A 14,780-nucleotide genomic window follows, 5' to 3' on the forward strand; every position below is an offset into this window, starting at 1 on the left:
ACGCTCTGCGCTTTCCCATTCATCTTCCGCAGAATTCTAAGGATGGAAGCAAAGCTCTATCCTTTATACCCTTCACCTAGCTTCACCAGGTTTGCATTCTGCCGCATCCGGTTTATTAACTCGCCCTGTGTCAATAAAGATGATTTTCCTGTGACCCACTGGGGAGTTCCTCGTGGGCATCATACCCTTCCCTGCCTACTGGTTCAGCCTGGATTTCCTAAAAACAAAGACATTCTCGTGGAAGAGGGAGCTGCGAGGGACAGTTCGCGGAGAGTGGAAGGAAAAGACAAACAGGCCTGTGCGAGAAAGGAGAGCCGTATTCAACCCCAGCAGAAGGCAGTCTCTTGTAGCACTCCCAGCCCAGCCCGGCTCAGCACCCACGGTCATCACGGAACTTAGCCGGCCCGTTTGCATGGTCTCTTCTCATCTGTCTTTTGCTGGTATCGCATTGACATTCTGAGGAGGGCAGACCACTAGTGACCTTGAACTTGTCCCTCTTGGCTCCTCGCATCCTTCCATTCTCAAATTCCCAGGAAATAATGCTTTTCTCTCTACCAGGCTGGTGCTCGTACTGTCCCCTCCACTTGGAACTGCCTCTCCCTTCTCCTGCGCTGGGCAATTCACGCTCACCCTCCCCTGCTACCTTCCATAGCTCCTCGAGAGAGGCCCACCATCCTGCAGGCTCTGCCAACTCCCAGGCCTCGCCCATCGGAGCCTCTGCCATGAGGACTCCCCACCACTTCTCCACCCAAGCTGTGACTGCGCAGCTCAGGAGGACAAAAGCTTGTCCTCTGCTTCATGCCCAGGGCTCTCTGTGACTCCTGGGTGATGTGGGAGCTTGGCCAGTGTCACCAGCCCACACTGGAACAGCCCGCTGCATCGATGGGGCAAGGCTGCAAATACCTGTTGGCCAATGGGATAATGATAAACAGATGTCTGTGACAGCAGCAGTTACGGTAGCAAATGAATAGCACTTACTCCGTGCTGTCAAAACGACACACATGTTAAGTCACTCCGGCTATGGGGTAGGTTTTGCAAGAGTGTGCATCTGGAGTTGCCTGAAGGCTCAACACACACACGCCTGGTGATTGATGCCACCAGCCGAACAGCCTAGGGCACCCTCCGGTGTGGCCTCGGCCTCCTTGCTACATGGCAGCTGGGTCCCAAAGGCGAGTGTCCCTAGCGGGAGAGAGACAGAGACAGGCAGAGCCTACATCCTTTCTACGCCTTAGCCCTGGAAGACATAGCGCCCTCCCTCTGCCTACTGCTCTGGTCATGGCTGTCACAAAGCCCATGTGTGTTCAAGGAGAGGCGACAGGGTCCCTGTCCCCCAGTAGGAATGTCAGCCATGTGAGAGAAGAGCCTGGGGGGACGGACCGTGAGGCACAGCTCCTCCATGGCAAAGCACAGCTGGAACCCACTGGGTCAGGCTCCAGAGCCCAGGGTCTGGTCCCGTCAGCCACGCTTGTCCAGTGGAGCAGCTGCCTGGGGAGCCTTTAAAACCGGTGCTTGAGATGCCAGCTGTTTTCCTCCCGTTACCCACTCTTGAGCAGAGGTGACGGCATTTGCCTGGGTGTCATCAGAGCCGGCTTCCTGGAGGAAGTTCACCTTCCCAGCTAAAAACAGACTGGATTCTTTCCATACAGCGAAGAACAGAAAAGAACTGAAAACCATGCATTCCATCTGGAGACAGGCTGAATAGCTGTATCCTGAACCATCCGGCTCACTGGAGGCTTTGGGGTTTAGTTCACCCTGCTGCCCCGGGACCTGCTGTGAGTGGCTGCCTCATTTCTTTCTTTCTTTCTTTTTTTTTTTTTTTTTTTTTGACAGGCAGAGTTAGACAGTGAGAGAGAGAGAGACAGAGAGAAAGGTCTTCCTTTTTCCATTGCTTCACCTGCCAAATGGCCACTGCGGCCGGCGCACCGCTGATCCAAAGCCAGGAGCCAAGTGCTTCCTCCTGGTCTCCCATGGGGTGCAGGGCCCAAGCACTTGGGCCATCCTCCACTGCACTCCTAGGCCACAGCAGAGAGCTGGCCTGGAAGACGGGCAACAGGGACAGAATCCGGTGCCCCAACCAGGACTAGAACCCGGTGTGCCAGCGCCGCAGGTGGAGGATCAGCCTAGGCCCTGCCTCATTTCATTTATGAATGAGTTCAGAAGAGCAAGTATGCCTTGAAAGGTTGCTCTGTGCCAGGTTCTGTCCCGGACGCTGCACCGATATGAACTCATTTAGTTCTTACCGGAACTCCTATCAGAACCCGTGTCTCACAGGTAGAGAAATCGACCCCGAAAACCTGAGTGACTGGCCCAAGATGGCAGAACTAGCTGCTGGCAGGATCCACCACACGACCTCTCACAGAGAAGGAAGGGGACGGAGGAGGGAGGGAGGAGAAGGCAGCACAATTCTGATCCCACCCCAAGGCATCCAGAACACGGCCGCCCGTGCTGTGGCACAGCAAGCTGAGACGCCGGCATCCCCTATGAGTGCTCATTCCAGTCCTGGGTGCTCTGCCTCTGATCTAGCTCCCTGCTAATGCGGAGGATGTGGGAGATCCTGATGGAGTTCCAGGCTCCTGGCTTCAGCCCAGCCCAGCCCTGGCTGTTGTGGCCAGTTTGGGGAGTGAGCTAGCAGATGGAATCTCTCTCTCTCTCTCTCTCTCTCTCTCTCTACCTCTCTACCTCTCTCTGTCTCCCCCTCCCTCTCTCTGCAACTCTGCCTTTCAAACAAGTAAATACATCTTTTTAAAAATCCCCTGTTGCTCTTTTGAGGGTCATTCAAACTTCTCCCACCTTGAAGGTCATGATTTAGTGGAGCAAGGTCAATGCTTCCCAAAAAATAGGGAAGAATCTCTCCTCCTGGCTGAGACGTCATTCAGAGGAAGGCCTGATCACAGGACAGCTTCCTTCCAGGGGGATTACAAGAGAAGCGGGGTGAAGGCAAACCCCAAACAAATCCTCATCCACCTCCCAGGCTTCCGGCGGAGGCGCACAGCAGCTGCGCAAGATTGATTGATAAGAAAAGCTCCAGAATGGCAGGAGAGGATTAACTCCGGGACAAAGTGACAAGGAGGAAAAACAAGGATTAACCCTTCCTGACAAGGTGGCCTTGGCAAAAGTCCAACATCAAGCAGGCGGCGAAAAGATGAGAAACCTGGAGGCCAAAGGTTGCCTTGTCAGCCCCAGGAGCTGCCCAGCGGAGGTAGCTCAGTGAGTGGGGCGAGCGCGCGGGCCCCTGGGGGAACACACCACATCTGGCAGGAGCCCGGCTCCGCGAGAGGGCGGACAGGTCCCTCGCTGCGGCCCCAAGAGCCGCTGGATCGCTGCGTTAGGTGCGAGTTCCCTGAGAAGCAGCGCCCGAGACAAATCTGCGGCAGGTGCATTGCGGACACCTGGAGCTCACTCCGCGGGGATGCAGGCAGGTGCAGGGAGTCTATGAAAACCCCTACCTGCGCAACCATAGGGAACTGTGTACACAGAGGACTGGATATGCCCTCACCAGAAAACCATGGGAAATGAAGGCAAACAAAAACATGGAGAAGGGTGAGCAGAGATCATTTCACGGTCGTCACTGATACCACACACAGAACCTGTACTTAACTGTGCAAGCTCGGGTTTCTGCATAGTGAACACAGGTTGCCTGTCTAATAAAAACGAGAGACGTTGCAAATATTACACATCAGAGGAGGATATGCTCGAGCAAGACATCCCAGAGCAAATTCTTCTTGAAGACCAAAGTGCACCCTGCCGATCACCGCCTCGTGACGCCCTAGTTTGTCTTTGGTACAAAAACTACAATTTTAAAGGGGTTGGGGGTGGGGATATTGCCAGGGAGAGCTGTAGTTGGATGTTATCTTGGAAGGGCAGGCGTGTGCTGCTCCCTGGGGAATCCACGCAGCCACGCCGCCTGGCCAAGCTGCTCCCCCAGCTCTGCCCCGCCATCCCAAGGGCAGGTGCTACCCCACGGTGTACCCTCATCTGTGTGTGGCACCTGGAAGGGCAAGCCGGGGCCACCCTGCCGTGCCTGTCTCAACAGGCCTGCAGGCAGAAGGCCCTGCATCTCCTCCCTGGGCAACTGAAGCTCCATGCCCCAGGGCAGCCTGGGAAAATCCCTGCCCCTGCCTCGCTAGGGCCATGGAGCTCTTACCTGCTGGGTGGTGGCCATGGCAGCTTTGGGGGCTCCTGCGCAGCCTGGAGGGCCCTGGGTCACTTAGGGTCCTGGTGGGTGATGCTGGCTGAGGCGCTGTCCCCCCAACACACAAACACCAGTTACAGCAGGCAAGCAGGCTGAGTGCCACCCTCGTGAAAGAGAAGTATCTAATGACCAGTTCACACTAAGAAGTAAAAAGTAAAAAATACCTTGATGTATTCAGCCAAAGGAATGAATCTCTAACAACCGAATTCACCACTGGGTGGCCAGCGGGCAGACATGTGCTTCATTGTAACACCTTCCTAGTACATCTCAAACCAGGTCACCTGGCTAACAGGAAACTGGGTTCTCAATCAGAATAGAGGCTCAGACCCTGACAGCCTGGCCCGAGTCTGGACTTTCCTGCTCGGCGTGCCTGCCTTCGTCTGCCTTTTTACAGATTACGAGAGCGACTACAGAGGGGTTGGGGTGTGGAGACGACAATGGCCAGGGTCAGAGCCTTCCCACTTCTTGGCAGTCGTTCTCCTTCACCAAGAGCCAGGCAGCGTCAGTCTGTGTCACAGAGGGCAGAAGGAGGCAGGGCAGCCTGGCCAGTTGGTGTTCAAACGTCTTTTAGCCATGGCAGCCTTTGCGCATGGGAGATGTCACGCAGACGTTCAATACCACCTGCTGATGAGAGCCCTGACCTCGGCCCTGACCCAACATTGACCCTGGATGGAGGTCCTGTGCTACAGATGCAGAGCTGGAAAATCCCTCTCTGGCGTGGATGACAAAAATGCCATTGTTCCCAGGGCCCACGCTGTGGCATAGCGGGTAGAGCCGCTGCTTGTGGCTCCAGCATCGCCAGGTCGAGTCCCGGCTGCTCCACTTTTGATCCAGCTCTCTGCTATGGCCTGGGAAAGCAGCAGAAGATGGCCCAAGTCCTTGGGCCCCTGCACCCACATGGGAGGCCCAGAAGAAGCTCCTGGCTTTGGATCAGCCCAGCTCTGACCATTGCGGCCATTTGGGGAGTGAACCAGCAGATGGAAGACCTTTCTTTCTCTGCCTCCGCCTCTCTATAATTCTGCCTTTTAGACAAATAAAGAAATTAAAAAAAAAAAAAAGCCATTGTTCCCATTGAGCGGTAGAGGCCACTTCTCCACTATGAGGGTGATTTGCTTGACCATCAGCACGCAGTGGAAGTGACTTGGTGCCGGTTCTGAGTGGAGGCCTTGCGCCCCTCTGTGCTTCCTCTCGGACCCCTCCTGCCACCATGTGAGCCACGCTCCGGGAGTCATCGGGAGCCAGCCCAGCAGCTAACCGTGCCCATGAGAGCCCAGCCCGGCCCCTGTCACAAGGGACCGCCAGCTGCAGCCAGCCCAAGTGGCTGACCCGCAGAGTTTCAAGTCAACAGCGTTGATTGAAGCTGCCCAGTTTTGGAGTGGTTTGTTACACAGCAGCAACAACTGATGGCTGCAACTTTATGGAAGGACATCAACATAGCACGTGGCTTCCCCTTGGTCTCTCCCCGGGGCAGGGAGGATGGAGTAACCCAGCAAGGGGTCCCTCCCAGAGCCCGCCCTGGCCCCAGTCCTAACCAGAGCCACCCCTGCCAATCCACCTGTGTCTCAGGATGTAGTGGGCAGAGACCCATGTGCCCGTCTGCCCTTATTGCCAACAGAACTAGAGTTACAGAGCCGGGACAAGAGACTCCCAGAGTTGCTCCCAAGAGAGACCAACTACAGCAGTCTCTCAGAAGCCCCCCACCGTGGAGAGGGGGCCACCTCCTTGCTCCCCACTGCCTCTCCCTCCTCCCCCGGCCGCCGCCCTCCAAGCCTGGGATAAGAGGAGAATCATCAGAAAGAGGGAGAGGTGTTAGCCTGCTCAAAAAACACCCTCCCCCAAAATGCAAATAGGCAGGAGAAAGCCCCGCCCCGCCCCACCCCTCCAGGCGGAGCTGTCCCCGCGTGTTAAATTAAAACCCAGTGTTGTCTTTGAAAGATAGATCCGGCCCTCAGGCTGTGGTTGGAGCGATCCCGGCCTGAGCGTGAATCCCCAGCACAGTTTAGGGGCCAACCAGGGCGGGAAGGGTCCTCGGGGAATCTACCCCGAGGAGAGAGGGTCTCATGGGGTCCGCCCATGCCGCTCGGCACTCGTGGTTGACAACGGGGTCAACCTCTTAGGGAGCGGCTTCAGGCAGCTGGTCACCCGGCGGTAAGCAGCGGCCAGGCTGACCACGCTGGGCTGCCTTTGCCTCTCCGCTGGATTCACGCTCATCGCTTCGCTCAGCCATTCGCTGCCTTCGTGAATTCAGCCAACACTGAATCCTTGGGACACGCAGGGCACCAGAGGGCCCGCTCCAAGCCTGTCGTGTACCAGGAGAGACAAGTCAGGAAGGTCAACCTGTGTAAGGGCGCCCTCTGGGAAACCTTCTGCAAGTCGGCATTGAGCGTCAGCCAACGTCGTGGAATGTTCTGGAACTTTCCCGCAGGCGCCCATAAAGGAGCAGTGGAGGCGTCTGAGCATGCACGTGGCTGCCCACTTGGGCTCCTGCCTCTCTTCCTGGGCGGGGACCCGGGCACTGGAGTCAGGTAGGCCTGCTCCCAGTGCTAGGTGTTCTGCCGCTTGTCATGGGTGACGTGCCAGTCTCTCAGAGCCGTGGTTTCCTCGTTGGGAAAGTGACAAGAGCAGCCCAATGGCAGAGACCATCTACCTCACATCCACTCTGCCCTTCGTCCTTAGTAACAGGGTCTTGGATTACTGAAGGCTGCGGTGAGCCCAGCTAAGAGACAGCCTTGAGCAGCCTCCCTTGGTGGTGTGGCCATGAGAGCAGTCTCTGGCCTGGAAGATGTAAGTGGATCTGTTGGGTGGGGTGTCTGGGAAGGCGAGGCAAAGGGGGTTTATCAAGACAGCATTTAAAACCTTTTAGCTTCTTCCCTTCCCTTGCTGTCAGGAATGCAGACATGACGGCTGGAGCTACAGCACCCATACTGGGCCATGAGGTAGCCTTGCAGATGGAACCACTGATCCAGGAAAGACAGAAGCAGTCTGAGACGCTGTTGTTCACAGAGCTGGCATCAAATCCATGGCTGTGCAGCTCCAGGCTCCTTACAAGTGTGAGTAAAATGAAGCATCTCTTGAAATCCCTGTTATTCCTGGTCTCTCTTTCTCAAAACTCAAACAAGCAGTCGTGTCACCATGGTCCCCAGAGGAGGCCATCCATGTAAGCGTGCTCAGCACGGTGCCTGGAGCACGGTGAGCCATGGGGCGGAAGGGTTTCCTCTGTCCCCACACACCCCCAGTACGGACGCTGTCTCGGTCAGCTTGGGCTGTTCTACCAAAACACCCTCGCCTGCGTGGGCTGAGCCCGAGACATCGATTTCCCACCGTTCTGGACACTGGCCAGTCCAAGTTCAAATCACCAGCCGATTAGCTCCCTGCTGAGAGCTCTCCTCCTGGTGTGCAGATGGCACCGTGCAGGCTCACGTGGTGGAGAGAGAGAGCGAGAGCGCTGGTCTCCCTCCCCTTATACAGACATGGGCTCAGGGGCCGGCACTGTGGCATAGTGGGCTAAGCCACCGCCTGTGGCACCAGCATCCCATATGGGCACCGGTTCGAGTCCCAGCTGCTCCTCTTCCCATCCAGCTCTCTGCTGTGGCCTGGGAAAGCAGAAGAAGATGGCCCAAGTCCTTGGGCCCCTGCACCCGTGTGGGAGACCCAGAAGAGACTCCTGGCTCCTGGCTTCAGATTGGTTCAGCCCCATCATTGTGGCCATTTGGGGAGTGAACCAGCGATGGAAGACCTTTCTATCTCTCCCTCTCTCTGTAACTTTGCCCCTCAAGTAAATAAATAAAATCTTTGTTTAAAAAAAGACATGGGGCCAGCGCCGTGGCTCAACAGGCTAATCCTCCGCCTTGCGGCGCCGGCACACCGGGTTCTAGTCCCGGTCGGGGCACCGATCCTGTCCCGGTTGCCCCTCTTCCAGGCCAGCTCTCTGCTGTGGCCAGGGAGTGCAGTGGAGGATGGCCCAAGTGCTTGGGCCCTGCACCCCATGGGAGACCAGGATAGGTACCTGGCTCCTGCCATCAGATCAGCGCGGTGCACCGGCCGCAGCGCGCCTACCGCGGCGGCCATTGGAGGGTGAACCAACGGCAAAAGGAAGACCTTTCTCTCTGTCTCTCTCTCACTGTCCGCTCTGCCTGTCAAAAATAAAAAAAAATAAATAAATAAAAAATAAAATAATAAAAAAAAAAAGACATGGGCTCACCATGGTTGGGGGGCATCCATCCTCTACCCCCTCAAAGGCCCCGCCTCCAAATACCACCACACAGGGGTGGGGAGGGGCATGGCCACGCAGTGTGTGACACGCACAGGCCCTCCCAGCTTTACAAACAGCTGGATTTGCAGCAGTGGGAGAACCCCCAGGTTCTGGTAAGGGTTTCAGGGTCCTGACAGGGAGACAGGAGAACACCGAGGACTGAGAGCCTGGTACGATGACTGGGGGCTGGAGACCGTGCCCATAACTCCCTCTTGCTGCCAGCACTCACGTGGGAAGACCGAGTCATCCATCAAAGCCACTCCTGATTCATGAGAGCAAAACCACAGCATCTGATTAGGAAAAGAAGACCTCGCACAATGAAACCGATGGTCAGCCACACATCTGTCATGCGTCTGATTCTTTATGAGGGCTTAGAGAAGGCCCCCAAAGACAGTCCCCTCACAGTAGAGTGGGCATGATGGGGAGTGGTGGCCCAGGCCCAGCAACAGCTGCCAAGCCCTGGGCCAGGGCAGTGACCAGGGCCTGTGACAAGGGCTGCCCAACAGGAGCTGTGGCCTTGGTGACAGCCACAGCCAGCACATACTGATCCCACCGTCGTGAGCCCGCCTTCCTCTCCAGAGTCATGGCTCCCATGGTCTGGGACCTACCGGAAGCCAGCGGCCAGTGGAGTTGTGACGACGACCCCTCGATGAGCCTCCCAGACCCAGGGCCGGGCCGAGGAGGGTGAAGGGTGGCTCTGGGAGGGCTGGGTGCACCGTACCTTTCACCGTCAACAACCACCTGAGGAGGCAGGCGCTCCGAGATCCCCCCATTTTATAGATGAGGAAACCAAGGCAGGGGCATGGAGGGGGTGGGGGCGGGCATCAAACCACCGACACATTTAAGGTAGGTAATATCCTAAAGCAATTGGCTTCTCTGGAGTGAGACACTGAACTCCCCGAGCTGCATGCTCTGGTGCCCTCCGGTTTACTGTTGGAGAAGCAGAGGCTCTATGAGGGTGGACCACGTGACTTCCAGGACGCTTTACTATCCAGAGTCACGCCCTGCCCGGCCGTGGGATATGTTCTGAGAACTGCGGCACTAGGCAGCTTTGTTGTGGTGCAAACATCACAGAGTGTCCATCCACACACTTAGATGCTGTGGTCTAGCTCACACTGAGGCTTTGGGGTGTCTGCCAGTGTATGTGCTTCCTGTCATTGGCTGAAACAGTGACTGTGTAGTCTAAGTTGGTGATGACTGAAATCGTGACTTCTGATTTGTCTAAACAAAACCATGAAAAGTCCTCACCACCTCCCGAGAAAAACCTATGCTGAAATAACAAAACTCTCTGTTGAAACATAGCACTCCAGTAAACCCTTCCACTGGGTGACGCTAAGGTATTTGATTGACATCAGTGACAATGGCATACATAATAATAATATTAGAGAGTCAGGGGCAAGCAGAAAATCCTGCCCGTCTCTATTGCTTCTCTGGCCATCATCTCTCCTTTGCATTCCAAGACCAGAGTTTCCTGGGGGAAGGAAAAGGCTTTCAGGGAGCAACAACATCTCATTGGCCGTGGTATCAGCTGGGGGTCTGTCGCTACTGACTATAAGAAATGCAACTCACAGCAGCTAAAGTCTAAAACGGCAGCCTCTTGGCTCGTGTCCTAGAGCAAGGCTGCCTCCAGGGATCAACTCATCTGGGGCCCCGCAGATGTCGGCAGCACCAGGCTCGCCTCTCCCTCTCTTGGTAAGAGTAGACTACGAAGCATGGATGCGCTGGACAGAGGGGCGATTCACACCATGAGAGGGAGTCTATGGCAAGACTCAGAATGCGTGCGATTGGAAATACATGAATCGGTTACTCCTGGGATGTCCCCTTCAGTGTTTTCAGAGTGCCTTTCTGACCACAGGGTAACAGAAACCATCAAGGAGGGTAGGCTGAGCCTCCGCCTGCAGCACCAGCATCCGTATGGGTGCCGGTTCAAGTCCCAGCTGCTCCATTTCCAATCCAGCTCTCTGCTGTGGCCTGAGAAAGCAGTAGAAGATGGCCCAAGTCCTTGGGCCCCTGCACTCATGTGGGAGACCTGGAAGAAGCTCCTGGCTCCTGGCTCCTGGCTCCTGGCTTCGGATTGGCTCAGCTCCGGCCACTGCAGCCATTTGGGGAGTGAACCAGCGGATGGAAGACCTCTCTCTGTCTCTGTAACTCTGCCTCTCAAATAATAAATAAATCTTTTTTTTTTTTTTCGCATCGAGGAGAACTACCATGTTCTGATCTGCTGAGGTGGGACTGGCCCTCTCCAACACCACAGGGCAGAAACAGGGGAAAGGGCTGGGCTACTTTGGGAATGGAGAAACCTGTGTCGCCAGGATCATCACCACCACCTTCAACAGCCATCGACACCAGAAACAGAGACCATGGAACCTCTGCAGGCAGAAGGAAACTTTCTCAGAGTTCCCCAAGCTGGATCTGGGGACATGGCAGTAATCCCCCACCCCACCCTTCCCTAGCTGTTCCCGCCTGGCCAGACCATCTTCCTTCCTTGGGGAAGGGGCCACAAAGGTGGAACATGTGCCCTCCACCATGAGCACCTGCACCTCCCCACTCTGCTCCTGCACAGCCCTCCCCTCGGCCCTCAGGTCTGAGCTTGAACCTGACCTCCCTGAAGCCAGCTCTGATGAAATCCGCACTGCCCAACTCTTCCAGGGGTCAAAACCCCTCTTTTATGCAGGCAGAATACTTGGCACACGCGTTGTGTTGGAAGTGTCTCTGCCCTCAGATTCTACGCTCCCACCACTCAGCCCGCCCCCATGAGAAGCTGCTTAGAGGCAGAAATGCCCATTTGTTCATCTCCAAGTCCCTAACACGCAGCACAGCATCTGGGGTGGCAGTGAGAGGTGTGGAACGAATGAATGAATGAATAATGAATGAATGAATGAATGAAACTTTCACAACTCTTTTATTTTAAAGATTTATTTATTTATTTGAAAGGCAGAGTTACGGAGAGAGGAGAGACAGAGAGAGACAGGTCTCCATCCGCTGGTTCACTCCCCAGTTGACCACAGCAAGCAGAGCTGGACCAATCTGAAGCCAGGAACCAGGAGCCAGGAGCTTCTTCCAGGTCTCCCATGTGGATGCAGGGGCCCAAGGATCTGGGCCATTTTCTATTGCTTTCCCAGGCCATAGCAGAGAGATGGATCGGAAGTGGAGCAGCTGGGACTCGAACCAGTGCCTCTATGGGATGTTGGCACCATAGGTGGCAGCTTTACCCACTACACCACAGCACCAGTCTCATAAATTTTCTATAATTCTTTACCACTGATCAAAAATCACAGCATTTTGAACATTACACAACTTATTCAGATATCAAAGCAACACTTGGGACCCCATGAATACATACAATTTTTAATGTGTCAAGTACAAATAAAATATTTTAAAAATTAACAAAAGGCCAAAAAGAGATCACAGAATTGATTTGGGCGTTTAGTCCATCAACCATATTGAGTAAACTCCTACTGTGTAAAGGAGCTTCAAGAAGGCCATGGCCACGAGGCTGGCACTGTGGCACAGGCAAGCTGCCACCTGCAAAGCCAGCATCCCATATGGGCACCAATTTGTGTCTCTCTGCAACTCTGCCTTTCAAATAAATAAGCAAATCTTTTCTCTAAGAGTACACAGCCAAATGGAATAAAAAGATAATGCAAATGTTCCTTTCACTTTCTAAAGAATTTTTTATTTATTTATTTGAGAGGTAGAGTTACAGACAGAGAGAGGAGGAGACAGACAGAGAGAGAGAGAGAGAGAGAGAGAGAGAGAATCTTCCATCTCCTTCAAATGTCCATCACTCTTCAAGTGTCCTCAATGGCCAGGGCTGGGCCAGGCCAAAGCCAGAAGCTAGGAGCTTCTACCAGGTATCCCACATGGGTAGAGGGGCTCAATCACTTAGGCCATCTTCCACTGTTCTCCCAGGCCATAGCAGAGTTGGATGGGAACAGGAACAGACAGGACATGAACTGCTGCCCATATGGGATGCTGGTGCCACAGGCGCAGAGGCTTAGTCCAACTGCACCACAGCACCGGCCCCTTCCTTTCAGTTTTTAAAAATAATTTATTTATTTGAAAGGCAAAAGGACAGACACAGAGAGAAAGAAACAAAAGCAGAGAGAAAGAGAGAAATCTTCTATCTGCTGGTTCACTTCCAAAGTGGCCACAACAGCCAGGGCTGGGCCAGGCCAAGGTGAGGAGCCAGGAAGTCTATCCAGGCCTCCTACATGGGTGGCAGGGGCTCAAGTTCTTGAGCCATCATCTGCTGCCTCCCAAGGTGCATTAGCAGGAAGCTGGATGGGAAGTGGAGCAGCTGGGCCTTGAACCGGAGCTCCAATACGGGGATGCAGGCATCCCAAGTAGCAGCTGAACCCGCTGTGCCACAACACTCACCCTTTCCTTTCACTCTTCGAGGACTCCTCACATATATAGCAGGTGCAAACAAATTGTTGGAAACAAAATGAAACCGGGAATGTGAAAAGCAACCGTATGTGTGTCCTGCCTGCTTGAAAACAGAAGCCCGGGCGGTAAGGAGAAAGTGCACCGTGTGCGTGTTCTTGTGAAACATTACACTAACAGGTGGGGGAAAGGAGCCAAGGTGACACGGGGAGGTGGGGGGAGCGGGGGGGTCCCATTTCCCGGAGCGGCTCCAGGGTAGCAATGAGTTGGAAACCACAGTTGCGAGATCGGATTTAAGGCACAGAAAGTCCTGGGCTCAAAGCTGGACTTTGCTCCTTGCTGTGGGATCTCGGTCAGGCTACAGAACTCCTGTGAACCTCCATTTTCTTAGCTGGAAAATGGGGATGACCATGCTCTGAGCTGCCGAGCTTGCTCCAGCCTCTGCCGACCTGCCGTCCTTGCCCGCCCCCTTCCTTTCCTGCTGCCTGCTGTCCATTGGTGCTCCCCTGCTCCAGCGCATATATCCAGGATCCCACTTCCCAGCTAGTGCAGTGTCCGGAAGAAGTCAGTTCAAGCTTCCATTGGTGAGGAAGGGGGTGGGGGCCAAGAACCTCACTTCAAACAGGGTCCTGAGCTGGGGTAGGGGTGGCACCCACGCCCCATGCTGGGCAGGAGCTTCCTGTCGGTTTCCTTCCTTCCATTTCTTGTCTTGGTGCCTCCAGCCCCTCCACCCAGCTCCAAGAGGGATGGCGTAAACACCAAATCAGCCCTGGCGTCTCGTGCCGAAACCCCAGCGGCCTCCACCATGACCCACAGAGCCCCCCAGGCCTGACCCTGCTTCCTTTTGAGGTGCCAGTGCCCCCACCCCCACCCTGGAGACTTTGCCCTTGGCCTTGGTTTGCAGTTCCCACCTGGCTATCCTGCAGGGCTCCCTGACCTCCAGCCTGAACAACAGAGCCCCAGCCTCCCTCCTTGCCGACACCGCTCGCCTCCCGACACCGCTCGCTGCCTAAAACCCTCTCCTGCATTCGCCGCACGGCGGTGCGCTGGGGCCGACACGTCACACGGCAGCGATTTGTCTTGATCATCGCCGTGTCTCTAGACCCCGGAGCAGTGTCTGGCCCGAAGAGGTGCGCAGTAACTGATACCTGAAAGAAGGAGAGATGCAGAGGGAGGCAGAGAAGGGGGAGCTGTGCCCTCAAAGGGGTCACTGACCCAGAGCAGGGGCCTACTGCGCGACAATGCCTAGTCAGCTACCAGGACACGAGAGTGCGCAGGACACGCCTGGGTGCACATACTTACACGCTCACATACACACGTGCTCGCTCACACACACGCTCACACACTCACATGCATGTGTGGGAGCGCTCACACATGCCATCTCACATACATGGTCACACACGTTCACACGCATGAGCACACACCCACATTTGAGCACGTGTTGTGTTCACACATGCTCACACATGTGTGGGAGCGCTCGCACATGGTGTCTCACGTACATGTTCACACGCATGCTCACGTGCACACACACACAGAAGAGGGAGGGGATGCAGGAGCGGGGTGTCCCACTTGCCTGGATTCACCTGGCTAAGCAAGGCTCCCCTTCTCCTCCCCTGGATCTGCCGCTTGAACCCAGTTCAGACCCCAAGGGTTTGGAGTTCATTTTCTTTTGGCAAACCATAGCTTTTCTTTTCCAAGGGAAAAAAATAAAGCACAGAAAGACACTCACACAGCATCTGAGAGATCAAATGGCTCTTGGAAAACTGCATTTTGATGAGTGAGGGAATCAAAACCAGATGGATTAAATTCTCCTCCGCTCTCTGGGGGGGGAGGGGGCCGGGGCAGGGAGTGGGGCAAGGGCAGGTGTGGGGAGCACAGCAAGGTCGCAGCCCGGGCGGCGTGGGCCCCTCCAGGCGCACTGCTGACCACAGTCCAGCAGCCCCGCAGGGG

This window comes from Lepus europaeus, chromosome 9, assembly GCF_033115175.1.
Source record: "Lepus europaeus isolate LE1 chromosome 9, mLepTim1.pri, whole genome shotgun sequence".
Taxonomy (NCBI): Eukaryota; Metazoa; Chordata; class Mammalia; order Lagomorpha; family Leporidae; genus Lepus; species Lepus europaeus.